Below are 14,998 nucleotides of genomic sequence, written 5' to 3' on the forward strand. Positions count from 1 at the left end.
GGACCCTTAGCACTGTGATATGCTACTCAATACCACTGGCATGGCCAGGTGTAAACAACATCTGACCTTTGTTGTGTATGTAACCATGGAGATTGTGATGTCACCTAGGCCCACCAAAGAACAGCCTTGTCAGAAGCAGCACTGCCATGATCAGAAGCAGCAGCACCATAAGTTTTCAAATAAGCTGGATTTAACCAAGACAAGTGAGTCCAATAGGATGCAGGTATGTCCTCTATCCTTACAGCTTCCCGTGGCTGTTGGTTTTATACCGTTTGGGGACAGCCAAGGAGGCGTCAGCAGGCAACACAGGTAAGTGTGTGCTTGTGTGTGTGTGTGTGTGTGTGTGTGTGTATTTCCTATGCAGATCCTAAACCCAGTATCAAATGCAAGTAGGAGGAGTAAGAAGTGTTCCTGCCAAAGCCAGGTTATGGATTGCATTTAAAAATGGTCCATCAGAGTGAAATGGACTCCCATCTTCCTGCTTAGCAATAATGATATGGGTTTAGGGCCTGCTGTGTGTACTAGTGGGTGACTGCCACCCAGCCAGAGTGTGTATGGGAGGCTGTCAGCCAGCCTCCCTTCCTACAAGTAGTGATGGTGCATGTGAAGGGGACAGCGTTGGTTCCTCCCCTTTCACAGTTATCACTTCTCATTCTTCCTTTTGGCTGGTATCAAATGTGGTGTCTGTTTATATCAGTTTAATATCTGATATGTCCCCTATCTGGTAGCATATATTAAGTGCACCACCAGGGTTCAGTGTTGGAAAGAAAGATTACCTGATTATTTGCTGCTGCAGCTGCTTGCTGGCTAGTCCAGTGGGCCCCTACTGCAGGCAAAAGACAATAGGTGGTGCCGCTTGTGTCTGGCCCCTGTTGGAGTGACCAGGCACAGGACTGCTGCTTCTGAATGTCCTCTTTAATTGAATAAGCTCAGCAACCAGCACACCTGTGCAGGTTGGACATGACATGATAGGTAGCTGTCTTTCAGGTAGTGGGTGCTGAATCTTGTTAATTGACATGGGGGTTTAATTGCTGTTGATTGACCATGCATTGGTACTGTGGTATTGGAAAAATAAAAACAAATGTTGCCAGCCAACCATCCATTGCAATAATGGATAGGACATCAGCTATGAGGCATTTGTTTGTACAAACTGCTGCTCACAACTAATGTTGTAATATAGTGTCTCCATCTGCTGGTGGTATTGAATAAGCAATAGTGCAATGATAGGGTCTGAAAAAGAAGAAAAATAAGAAGCAGCAGCATAGGAAAAAAGGAGGAAAGAAGGAAAACATGGAGAGAAGAAAAAAAGAAGGTTAAAAAAAAAGGTGAAAACATGTTTAAAAAAGTATTTCCATCTCTCTCTCTCTCTATATATATATGTATATATATATATATATATATATATATATATTTAAAAGAAAAAAAAATTATATATATATATATATATATATACACATATAGAGAGAGAGAAAGAGATAGATAGATAGATAGATAGATACACATAGATATAGATACACATACACACATACACACATACATACATACATATGTGTGTATTGTTGGAGTTGCAAACATGGGTGCACTTGACAAACTCAGTGCGGCTATTCCCCATTGAAAGATTGTTGCATCCAGGACCCTTAGCACTGTGATATGCTACTCAATACCACTGGCATGGCCTGGTGTAAACAACATCTGATCTTTGTTGTGTATGTAACCATGGAGATTGTGATGTCACCTAGGCCCACCAAAGAACAGCCTTGTCAGAAGCAGCACTGCCATGAGCAGAAGCAGCAGCACCATAGGTTTTCAAATAAGCTGGATTTAACCAAGACAAGTGAGTCCAATAGGATGCAGGTATGTCCTCTATCCTTACAGCTTCCCGTGGCTGTTGGTTTTATACCGTTTGGGGACAGCCAAGGAGGCGTCAGCAGGCAACACAGGTAAGTGTGTGCTTGTGTGTGTGTGTGTTTCCTATGCAGATCCTAAACCCAGTATCAAATGTAAGTAGGAGGAGTAAGAAGGGTTCCTGCCAAAGCCAGGTTATGGATTGCATTTAAAAATGGTCCATCAGAGTGAAATGGACTCCCATCTTCCTGCTTAGCAATAATGATATGGGTTTAGGGCCTGCTGTGTGTACTGGTGGGTGACTGCCACCCAGCCAGAGTGTGTATGGGAGGCTGCCAGCCAGCCTCCCTTCCTACAAGTAGTTATGGTGCATGTGAAGGGGACAGCGTTGGTTCCTCCCCTTTCACAGTTATCACTTCTCATTCTTCCTTTTGGCTGGTATCAAATGTGGTGTCTGTTTATATCAGTTTAATATCTGATATGTCCCCTATCTGGTAGCATATATTAAGTGCACCACCAGGGTTCAGTGTTGGAAAGATTACCTGTTTATTTGCTACTGCTGCAGCTGCTTGCTGGCTAGTCCAGTGGGCCCCTACTGCAGGCAAAAGACAATAGGTGGTGCCGCTTGTGTCTGGCCCCTGTTGGAGCGACCAGGCACAGGACTGCTGCTGCTGAATGTCCTCTTTAATTGAATAAGCTCAGCAACCAGCACACCTGTGCAGGTTGGACATGACATGATAGGTAGCTGTCTTTCAGGTAGTGGGTGCTGAATCTTGTTAATTGACATGGGGGTGTCATTGCTGTTGATTGACCATGCATTGGTACTGTGGTATTGGAATAATAAAAACAAATGTTGCCAGCCAACCATCCATTGCAATAATGGATAGGACATCAGCTATGAGGCATTTGTTTGTACAAACTGCTGCTCACAACTAATGTTGTAATATAGTGTCTCCATCTGCTGGTGGTATTGAATAAGCAATAGTGCAATGATAGGGTCTGAAAAAGAAGAAAAATAAGAAGCAGCAGCATAGGAAAAAAGGAGGAAAGAAGGAAAACATGGAGAGAAGAAAAAAAGAAGGTTAAAAAAAAGGTGAAAACATGTTTAAAAAAGTATTTCCATCTCTCTCTCTCTATATATATGTATATATATATATATATATATATATATATATATAAAAGAAAAAAAATTATATATATATATATATATATATATATATATATATATACATAAAGAGAGAGTGAAAGAGATAGATAGATAGATATAGATAGATATAGATAGATACACATAGATACACATAGATACACATAGATACACATACATACATACATACATACATACATACATACATACATATGTGTGTATTGTTGGAGTTGCAAACATGGGTGCACTTGACAAACTCAGTGCGGCTATTCCCCATTGAAAGATTGTTGCATCCAGGACCCTTAGCACTGTGATATGCTACTCAATACCACTGGCATGGCCAGGTGTAAACAACATCTGACCTTTGTTGTGTATGTAACCATGGAGATTGTGATGTCACCTAGGCCCACCAAAGAACAGCCTTGTCAGAAGCAGCACTGCCATGATCAGAAGCAGCAGCACCATAAGTTTTCAAATAAGCTGGATTTAACCAAGACAAGTGAGTCCAATAGGATGCAGGTATGTCCTCTATCCTTACAGCTTCCCGTGGCTGTTGGTTTTATACCGTTTGGGGACAGCCAAGGAGGCGTCAGCAGGCAACACAGGTAAGTGTGTGCTTGTGTGTGTGTGTGTGTGTGTGTGTGTGTATTTCCTATGCAGATCCTAAACCCAGTATCAAATGCAAGTAGGAGGAGTAAGAAGTGTTCCTGCCAAAGCCAGGTTATGGATTGCATTTAAAAATGGTCCATCAGAGTGAAATGGACTCCCATCTTCCTGCTTAGCAATAATGATATGGGTTTAGGGCCTGCTGTGTGTACTAGTGGGTGACTGCCACCCAGCCAGAGTGTGTATGGGAGGCTGTCAGCCAGCCTCCCTTCCTACAAGTAGTGATGGTGCATGTGAAGGGGACAGCGTTGGTTCCTCCCCTTTCACAGTTATCACTTCTCATTCTTCCTTTTGGCTGGTATCAAATGTGGTGTCTGTTTATATCAGTTTAATATCTGATATGTCCCCTATCTGGTAGCATATATTAAGTGCACCACCAGGGTTCAGTGTTGGAAAGAAAGATTACCTGATTATTTGCTGCTGCAGCTGCTTGCTGGCTAGTCCAGTGGGCCCCTACTGCAGGCAAAAGACAATAGGTGGTGCCGCTTGTGTCTGGCCCCTGTTGGAGTGACCAGGCACAGGACTGCTGCTGCTGAATGTCCTCTTTAATTGAATAAGCTCAGCAACCAGCACACCTGTGCAGGTTGGACATGACATGATAGGTAGCTGTCTTTCAGGTAGTGGGTGCTGAATCTTGTTAATTGACATGGGGGTTTAATTGCTGTTGATTGACCATGCATTGGTACTGTGGTATTGGAAAAATAAAAACAAATGTTGCCAGCCAACCATCCATTGCAATAATGGATAGGACATCAGCTATGAGGCATTTGTTTGTACAAACTGCTGCTCACAACTAATGTTGTAATATAGTGTCTCCATCTGCTGGTGGTATTGAATAAGCAATAGTGCAATGATAGGGTCTGAAAAAGAAGAAAAATAAGAAGCAGCAGCATAGAAAAAAAGGAGGAAAGAAGGAAAACATGGAGAGAAGAAAAAAAGAAGGTTAAAAAAAAAGGTGAAAACATGTTTAAAAAAGTATTTCCATCTCTCTCTCTCTCTATATATATATGTATATATATATATATATATATATATATATATATATATATATTTAAAAGAAAAAAAAATTATATATATATATATATACACATATAGAGAGAGAGAAAGAGATAGATAGATAGATAGATAGATACACATAGATATAGATACACATACACACATACACACATACACACATACATACATACATATGTGTGTATTGTTGGAGTTGCAAACATGGGTGCACTTGACAAACTCAGTGCGGCTATTCCCCATTGAAAGATTGTTGCATCCAGGACCCTTAGCACTGTGATATGCTACTCAATACCACTGGCATGGCCTGGTGTAAACAACATCTGATCTTTGTTGTGTATGTAACCATGGAGATTGTGATGTCACCTAGGCCCACCAAAGAACAGCCTTGTCAGAAGCAGCACTGCCATGAGCAGAAGCAGCAGCACCATAGGTTTTCAAATAAGCTGGATTTAACCAAGACAAGTGAGTCCAATAGGATGCAGGTATGTCCTCTATCCTTACAGCTTCCCGTGGCTGTTGGTTTTATACCGTTTGGGGACAGCCAAGGAGGCGTCAGCAGACAACACAGGTAAGTGTGTGCTTGTGTGTGTGTGTGTTTCCTATGCAGATCCTAAACCCAGTATCAAATGTAAGTAGGAGGAGTAAGAAGGGTTCCTGCCAAAGCCAGGTTATGGATTGCATTTAAAAATGGTCCATCAGAGTGAAATGGACTCCCATCTTCCTGCTTAGCAATAATGATATGGGTTTAGGGCCTGCTGTGTGTACTGGTGGGTGACTGCCACCCAGCCAGAGTGTGTATGGGAGGCTGCCAGCCAGCCTCCCTTCCTACAAGTAGTGATGGTGCATGTGAAGGGGACAGCGTTGGTTCCTCCCCTTTCACAGTTATCACTTCTCATTCTTCCTTTTGGCTGGTATCAAATGTGGTGTCTGTTTATATCAGTTTAATATCTGATATGTCCCCTATCTGGTAGCATATATTAAGTGCACCACCAGGGTTCAGTGTTGGAAAGATTACCTGTTTATTTGCTACTGCTGCAGCTGCTTGCTGGCTAGTCCAGTGGGCCCCTACTGCAGGCAAAAGACAATAGGTGGTGCCGCTTGTGTCTGGCCCCTGTTGGAGCGACCAGGCACAGGACTGCTGCTGCTGAATGTCCTCTTTAATTGAATAAGCTCAGCAACCAGCACACCTGTGCAGGTTGGACATGACATGATAGGTAGCTGTCTTTCAGGTAGTGGGTGCTGAATCTTGTTAATTGACATGGGGGTGTCATTGCTGTTGATTGACCATGCATTGGTACTGTGGTATTGGAATAATAAAAACAAATGTTGCCAGCCAACCATCCATTGCAATAATGGATAGGACATCAGCTATGAGGCATTTGTTTGTACAAACTGCTGCTCACAACTAATGTTGTAATATAGTGTCTCCATCTGCTGGTGGTATTGAATAAGCAATAGTGCAATGATAGGGTCTGAAAAAGAAGAAAAATAAGAAGCAGCAGCATAGGAAAAAAGGAGGAAAGAAGGAAAACATGGAGAGAAGAAAAAAAGAAGGTTAAAAAAAAGGTGAAAACATGTTTAAAAAAGTATTTCCATCTCTCTCTCTCTATATATATGTATATATATATATATATATATATATATATATAAAAGAAAAAAAATTATATATATATATATATATATATATATATATATATATATATATATATACATAAAGAGAGAGTGAAAGAGATAGATAGATAGATATAGATAGATACACATAGATACACATAGATACACATAGATACACATACATACATACATACATACATACATACATACATACATACATACATATGTGTGTATTGTTGGAGTTGCAAACATGGGTGCACTTGACAAACTCAGTGCGGCTATTCCCCATTGAAAGATTGTTGCATCCAGGACCCTTAGCACTGTGATATGCTACTCAATACCACTGGCATGGCCAGGTGTAAACAACATCTGACCTTTGTTGTGTATGTAACCATGGAGATTGTGATGTCACCTAGGCCCACCAAAGAACAGCCTTGTCAGAAGCAGCACTGCCATGATCAGAAGCAGCAGCACCATAAGTTTTCAAATAAGCTGGATTTAACCAAGACAAGTGAGTCCAATAGGATGCAGGTATGTCCTCTATCCTTACAGCTTCCCGTGGCTGTTGGTTTTATACCGTTTGGGGACAGCCAAGGAGGCGTCAGCAGGCAACACAGGTAAGTGTGTGCTTGTGTGTGTGTGTGTGTGTGTGTGTGTGTGTGTGTATGTATTTCCTATGCAGATCCTAAACCCAGTATCAAATGCAAGTAGGAGGAGTAAGAAGTGTTCCTGCCAAAGCCAGGTTATGGATTGCATTTAAAAATGGTCCATCAGAGTGAAATGGACTCCCATCTTCCTGCTTAGCAATAATGATATGGGTTTAGGGCCTGCTGTGTGTACTAGTGGGTGACTGCCACCCAGCCAGAGTGTGTATGGGAGGCTGTCAGCCAGCCTCCCTTCCTACAAGTAGTGATGGTGCATGTGAAGGGGACAGCGTTGGTTCCTCCCCTTTCACAGTTATCACTTCTCATTCTTCCTTTTGGCTGGTATCAAATGTGGTGTCTGTTTATATCAGTTTAATATCTGATATGTCCCCTATCTGGTAGCATATATTAAGTGCACCACCAGGGTTCAGTGTTGGAAAGAAAGATTACCTGATTATTTGCTGCTGCAGCTGCTTGCTGGCTAGTCCAGTGGGCCCCTACTGCAGGCAAAAGACAATAGGTGGTGCCGCTTGTGTCTGGCCCCTGTTGGAGTGACCAGGCACAGGACTGCTGCTGCTGAATGTCCTCTTTAATTGAATAAGCTCAGCAACCAGCACACCTGTGCAGGTTGGACATGACATGATAGGTAGCTGTCTTTCAGGTAGTGGGTGCTGAATCTTGTTAATTGACATGGGGGTTTAATTGCTGTTGATTGACCATGCATTGGTACTGTGGTATTGGAAAAATAAAAACAAATGTTGCCAGCCAACCATCCATTGCAATAATGGATAGGACATCAGCTATGAGGCATTTGTTTGTACAAACTGCTGCTCACAACTAATGTTGTAATATAGTGTCTCCATCTGCTGGTGGTATTGAATAAGCAATAGTGCAATGATAGGGTCTGAAAAAGAAGAAAAATAAGAAGCAGCAGCATAGAAAAAAAGGAGGAAAGAAGGAAAACATGGAGAGAAGAAAAAAAGAAGGTTAAAAAAAAAGGTGAAAACATGTTTAAAAAAGTATTTCCATCTCTCTCTCTCTCTATATATATATGTATATATATATATATATATATATATATATATATATATATATATATATATATATTTAAAAGAAAAAAAAATTATATATATATATATATACACATATAGAGAGAGAGAAAGAGATAGATAGATAGATAGATAGATACACATAGATATAGATACACATACACACATACACACATACACACATACATACATACATATGTGTGTATTGTTGGAGTTGCAAACATGGGTGCACTTGACAAACTCAGTGCGGCTATTCCCCATTGAAAGATTGTTGCATCCAGGACCCTTAGCACTGTGATATGCTACTCAATACCACTGGCATGGCCTGGTGTAAACAACATCTGATCTTTGTTGTGTATGTAACCATGGAGATTGTGATGTCACCTAGGCCCACCAAAGAACAGCCTTGTCAGAAGCAGCACTGCCATGAGCAGAAGCAGCAGCACCATAGGTTTTCAAATAAGCTGGATTTAACCAAGACAAGTGAGTCCAATAGGATGCAGGTATGTCCTCTATCCTTACAGCTTCCCGTGGCTGTTGGTTTTATACCGTTTGGGGACAGCCAAGGAGGCGTCAGCAGACAACACAGGTAAGTGTGTGCTTGTGTGTGTGTGTGTTTCCTATGCAGATCCTAAACCCAGTATCAAATGTAAGTAGGAGGAGTAAGAAGGGTTCCTGCCAAAGCCAGGTTATGGATTGCATTTAAAAATGGTCCATCAGAGTGAAATGGACTCCCATCTTCCTGCTTAGCAATAATGATATGGGTTTAGGGCCTGCTGTGTGTACTGGTGGGTGACTGCCACCCAGCCAGAGTGTGTATGGGAGGCTGCCAGCCAGCCTCCCTTCCTACAAGTAGTGATGGTGCATGTGAAGGGGACAGCGTTGGTTCCTCCCCTTTCACAGTTATCACTTCTCATTCTTCCTTTTGGCTGGTATCAAATGTGGTGTCTGTTTATATCAGTTTAATATCTGATATGTCCCCTATCTGGTAGCATATATTAAGTGCACCACCAGGGTTCAGTGTTGGAAAGATTACCTGTTTATTTGCTACTGCTGCAGCTGCTTGCTGGCTAGTCCAGTGGGCCCCTACTGCAGGCAAAAGACAATAGGTGGTGCCGCTTGTGTCTGGCCCCTGTTGGAGCGACCAGGCACAGGACTGCTGCTGCTGAATGTCCTCTTTAATTGAATAAGCTCAGCAACCAGCACACCTGTGCAGGTTGGACATGACATGATAGGTAGCTGTCTTTCAGGTAGTGGGTGCTGAATCTTGTTAATTGACATGGGGGTGTCATTGCTGTTGATTGACCATGCATTGGTACTGTGGTATTGGAATAATAAAAACAAATGTTGCCAGCCAACCATCCATTGCAATAATGGATAGGACATCAGCTATGAGGCATTTGTTTGTACAAACTGCTGCTCACAACTAATGTTGTAATATAGTGTCTCCATCTGCTGGTGGTATTGAATAAGCAATAGTGCAATGATAGGGTCTGAAAAAGAAGAAAAATAAGAAGCAGCAGCATAGGAAAAAAGGAGGAAAGAAGGAAAACATGGAGAGAAGAAAAAAAGAAGGTTAAAAAAAAGGTGAAAACATGTTTAAAAAAGTATTTCCATCTCTCTCTCTCTATATATATGTATATATATATATATATATATATATATATAAAAGAAAAAAAATTATATATATATATATATATATATATATATACATAAAGAGAGAGTGAAAGAGATAGATAGATAGATATAGATAGATATAGATAGATACACATAGATACACATAGATACACATAGATACACATAAATACATACATACATACATACATACATACATACATACATATGTGTGTATTGTTGGAGTTGCAAACATGGGTGCACTTGACAAACTCAGTGCGGCTATTCCCCATTGAAAGATTGTTGCATCCAGGACCCTTAGCACTGTGATATGCTACTCAATACCACTGGCATGGCCAGATGTAAACAACATCTGACCTTTGTTGTGTATGTAACCATGGAGATTGTGATGTCACCTAGGCCCACCAAAGAACAGCCTTGCCAGAAGCAGCACTGCCATGAGCAGAAGCAGCAGCACCATAGGTTTTCAAATAAGCTGGATTTAACCAAGACAAGTGAGTCCAATAGGATGCAGGTATGTCCTCTATCCTTACAGTTTCCCGTGGCTGTTGGTTTTATACCGTTTGGGGACAGCCAAGGAGGCGTCAGCAGGCAACACAGGTAAGTGTGTGCTTGTGTGTGTGTGTGTGTGTGTGTGTGTGTGTATTTCCTATGCAGATCCTAAACCCAGTATCAAATGCAAGTAGGAGGAGTAAGACGGGTTCCTGCCAAAGCCAGGTTATGGATTGCATTTAAAAATGGTCCATCAGAGTGAAATAGACTCCCATCTTCCTGCTTAGCAATAATGATATGGGTTTAGGGCCTGCTGTGTGTACTGGTGGGCGACTGCCACCCAGCCAGAGTGTGTATGGGAGGCTGCCAGCCAGCCTCTCTTCCTACAAGTAGTGATGGTGCATGTGAAGGGGACAGCGTTGGTTCCTCCCATTTCACAGTTATCACTTCTCATCCTTCCTTTTGGCTGGTATCAAATGTGGTGTCTGTTTATATCAGTTTAATATCTGATATGTCCCCTATCTGGTAGCATATATTAAGTGCACCACCAGGTTTCAGTGTTGGAAAGAAAGATTACCTGTTTATTTGCTGCTTCAAGAGAGCAAGCGAGCCAGATAAGAGAGGGAGTCAGACAAGAGAGCAAGCGAGCCATATAAGAGAGCGAGCCAGACATGAGTGCGAGCCAGATAAGAGAGCGAACCAGACAAGAGAGCAAGCGAGCCAGATATGAGAGCAAGCGAGCCAGACAAGAGCGCAAGCGAGCAAGCCAGATATGAGAGCAAGCGAGTGACCCAGATATGCGAGCGAGCGAGCCAGACAAGAGAGCAAGCGAGCGAGCCATATATGAGAGCTAGTGAGCCAGACATGAGAGCAAGCGAGCGAGCCAGATGTGAGAGCAAGTGAGCGAGCCAGATATGAGAGCAAGCGAGCGAGCCAGATATGAGAGCAAGCGAGCGAGCCAGATATGAGAGCGAGCGAGCCAGACATGAGAGCGAGCGAGTAAGATATGAGAGCGAGCGAGCCAGATATGCGAGCGAGCGAGCCAGATAAGAGAGCGAGCCAGACAAGAGAGCAAGCGAGCGAACCAGATATGAGAGCAATCGAGTGAGCCAGATATGAGAGCAAGCGAGCCAGCCAGATGTGAGAGCGAGCGAGCCAGATATGCGAGCTAGCAAGATAAAAGAGCGAGCCAGACAAGAGAGCAAGCGAGCGAGCCAGATATGAGAGCAAGCGAGCAAGCCAGATATCATAGCGAGCCAGATAAGAGAGCGAACCAGACAAGAGAGCAAGCGAGAAAGTCAGATATGAGAGCGAGTGAGCCAGACATGAGAGCAAGTGAGCGAGCCTGATATGAGAGCGAGCTAGATAAGAGAGCAAGCCAGACAAGAGAGCAAGCGAGCGAGCCAGATATGCTAGCGAGCAAGCCAGATAAGAGAGTGAGCCAGACAAGAGAGCAAGCGAGCGAGCCAGATGTGAGAGCGAGCAAGCCAGATAACAGAGCGAGCCAGACAAGAGAGCAAGCAAGCGAGCCAGATATGAGAGCAAGCAAGCGAGCCAGATGTGAGAGCGAGCGAGCAAGATATGCGAGCAAGCCAGATAAGAGAGCGAGCCAGACAAGAGAGCAGCGAGCGAGCCAGATATGAGAGCAAGCGAGATGTGAGAGAGAGCGAGGCAGATAAGAGAACGAGACAGACAATTAAGCAAGCGAGCGAGCCAGATATGAGAGCAAGTGAGCGATCCAGATATGAGAGCGAGCCAGACATGAGAGCGAGCGAGCCAGATATGAGAGCAAGCGAGCAAGCCAGATATGAGAGGGAGCGAACCAGATAAAAGAGCGAGCAAGACGAGAGCAAGCGAGCTAGCCAGATATGATAGCAAGCGAGTTAGCCAGATATGAGAGCAAGCGAGCCAGCCAGATGTGAGAGCGAGCGAGTCAGATATGCGGGCGAGCCAGATAAGAGAGCGAGCCAGACAAGAAAGCGAGCCAGACAAGAGAGCAAGCGAGCGAGCCAGATATGAGAGCAAGCGAGCGAGCCAGATATGAGAGCAAGCAAGCCAGCCAGATGTGAGAGCGAGCGAGCCAGATATGAGAGCGAGCCAGACAAGAGAACAAGCGAGCGAGCCAGATATGAGAGCAAGCGAGCAAGCCAGATATGAGAGCGAGCCAGACAATAGAGCAGCGAGCTAGTCAGAAATGAGAGCAAGCGAGCAAGCCAGATGTGAGAGAGAGCGAGGCAGATAAGACAGCGAGCCAGACAATTAAGCAAGCGAGCGAGCCGATTATGAGAGCAAGCGAGCGATCCAGATATGAGAGTGAGCCAGACAGGAGAGCGAGCGAGCCAGATATGAGAGCTAGCGAGCGAGCCAGATATGAGAGCAAGCGAGCCAGCCAGATATGAGAGCGAGCGAGCCAGATAAGAGAGCGGGCAATACAAGAGAGCAAGCGAGCTAGCCAGATATGAGAGCGAGCCAGACAAGAGAGCAAGCGAGCGAGCCAGATATGAGAGCAAACGAGCCAGACAGAAATGAGAGCAAGCGAGCCAGCCAGATGTGAGAGCGAGCGAGCCAGATATGCGAGCGAGCCAGATAAGAGAGCGAGCCAGACAAGAGAGCAAGCGAGAAAGCCAGATATGAGAGCGAGCGAGCCAGACATGAGAGCAAGCGAGCGAGCCAGATATGAGAGCGAGCGAGCCAGATAAGAGAGCAAGCCAGACAAGAGAGGAAGCCAGACAAGAGAGCAAGCGAGCGAGCCAGATATGAGAGCAAGCGAGCCAGCCATATATGAGAGCGAGCAAGCCAGATAAGAGAGCGAGCAAGACAAGAGAGCAAGCGAGCGAGCCAGATATGAGAGCGAGCGAGCCAGCCATATATGAGAGCGAGCAAGCCAGATAAGAGAGCGAGCAAGACAAGAGAGCAAGCGAGCGAGCCAGATATGAGAGCGAGCGAGCCAGATATGAGAGCAAGCGAGCCAGCCAGATGTAAAAGCGAGCGAGCCAGATATGCGAGCGAGCCAGATAAGAGAGCGAGCCAGACAAGAGAGCAAGCGAGCGAGCCAGATATGAGAGCAAGTGAGCAAGCCAGATATGAGAGCGAGCCAGATAAGAGAGCGAACCAGACAAGAGAGCAAGCGAAAAAGCCAGATATGAAAGCGCGCGAGCCAGACATGAGAGCAAGCAAGCGAGCCAGATATGAGAGCGAGCGAGCCAGACATGAAAGCAAGCGAGCGAGCCAGATATGAGAGCGAGCGAGCCAGATAAGAGAGCAAGCCAGACAAGAGAGCAAGCGAGCGAGCCAGATATGAGAGCAAGCGAGTGAGCCAGATGTGAGAGCAAGAAAGATAAGAGAGAGCCAGACAATTAAGCAAGCGAGCGAGCCAGATATGAGAGCAAGCGAGCGATCCAGATATGAGAGTGAGCCAGACAGGAGAACGAGCGAGCCAGATATGAGAGCAAGCGAGCGAGCCAGATATGAGAGCAAGCGAGCCAGCCAGATATGAGAGCGAGCGAGCCAGATAAGAGAGCGGGCAATACAAGAGAGCAAGCGAGCTAGCCAGATATGAGAGCGAGCCAGACAAGAGAGCAAGCGAGCGAGCCAGATATGAGAGCAAGCGAGCCAGACAGAAATGAGAGCAAGCGAGCCAGCCAGATGTGAGAGCGAGCGAGCCAGATATGCGAGCGAGCCAGATAAGAGAGCGAGCCAGACAAGAGAGCAAGCGAGAAAGCCAGATATGAGAGCGAGCGAGCCAGACATGAGAGCAAGCGAGCGAGCCAGATATGAGAGCGAGCGAGCCAGATAAGAGAGCAAGCCAGACAACAGAGGAAGCCAGACAAGAGAGCAAGCGAGCGAGCCAGATATGAGAGCAAGCGAGCCAGCCATATATGAGAGCGAGCAAGCCAGATAAGAGAGCGAGCAAGACAAGAGAGCAAGCGAGCGAGCCAGATATGAGAGCGAGCGAGCCAGCCATATATGAGAGCGAGCAAGCCAGATAAGAGAGCGAGCAAGACAAGAGAGCAAGCAAGCGAGCCAGATATGAGAGCGAGCGAGCCAGATATGAGAGCAAGCGAGCCAGCCAGATGTGAAAGCGAGCGAGCCAGATATGCGAGCGAGCCAGATAAGAGAGCGAGCCAGACAAGAGAGCAAGCGAGCGAGCCAGATATGAGAGCAAGCGAGCAAGCCAGATATGAGAGCGAGCCAGATAAGAGAGCGAACCAGACAAGAGAGCAAGCGAGAAAGCCAGATATGAAAGCGCGCGAGCCAGACATGAGAGCAAGCAAGCGAGCCAGATATGAGAGCGAGCGAGCCAGACATGAAAGCAAGCGAGCGAGCCAGATATGAGAGCGAGCGAGCCAGATAAGAGAGCAAGCCAGACAAGAGAGCAAGCGAGTGAGCCAAATATGCTAGCAAACAAGCCAGATAAGAGCGAGCCAGACAAGAGAGCAAGCGAGCGAGCCAGATATGAGAGCAAGCGAGTGAGCCAGATGTGAGAGCAAGAAAGATAAGAGAGCAAGTCAGACAAGAGAGCAAGCGAGCGAGCAAGATATGCGAGCGAGCCAGACAAGCGAGCAAGCCAGATAAGAGAGCGAGCCAGACAAGAGAGCAAGCGAGAAACCATGATATGAGAGCGAGCGAGCCAGACATGAGAGCAAGCGAGCGAGCCAGATATGAGACCGAGCGAGCCAGATAAGAGAGCAAGCCAGACAAGAGAGCAAGCGTGCGAGCCAGATATGCTAGCGAGCAAGCCAGATAAGAGAGCGAGCCAGACAAGAGAGCAAGCGAGCGAGCCAGATATGAGAGCAAGCGAGCCAGCCAGATATGAGAGCGAGCGAGCCAGATAAGAGAGGGAGCAATACAAGAGAGCAAGCGAACTAGCCATATATGAGAGCAAGCGAGCGAGCCAG

Source organism: Hyla sarda, unplaced genomic scaffold, assembly GCF_029499605.1.
Source record: "Hyla sarda isolate aHylSar1 unplaced genomic scaffold, aHylSar1.hap1 scaffold_1390, whole genome shotgun sequence".
Lineage (NCBI taxonomy): Eukaryota > Metazoa > Chordata > Amphibia > Anura > Hylidae > Hyla > Hyla sarda.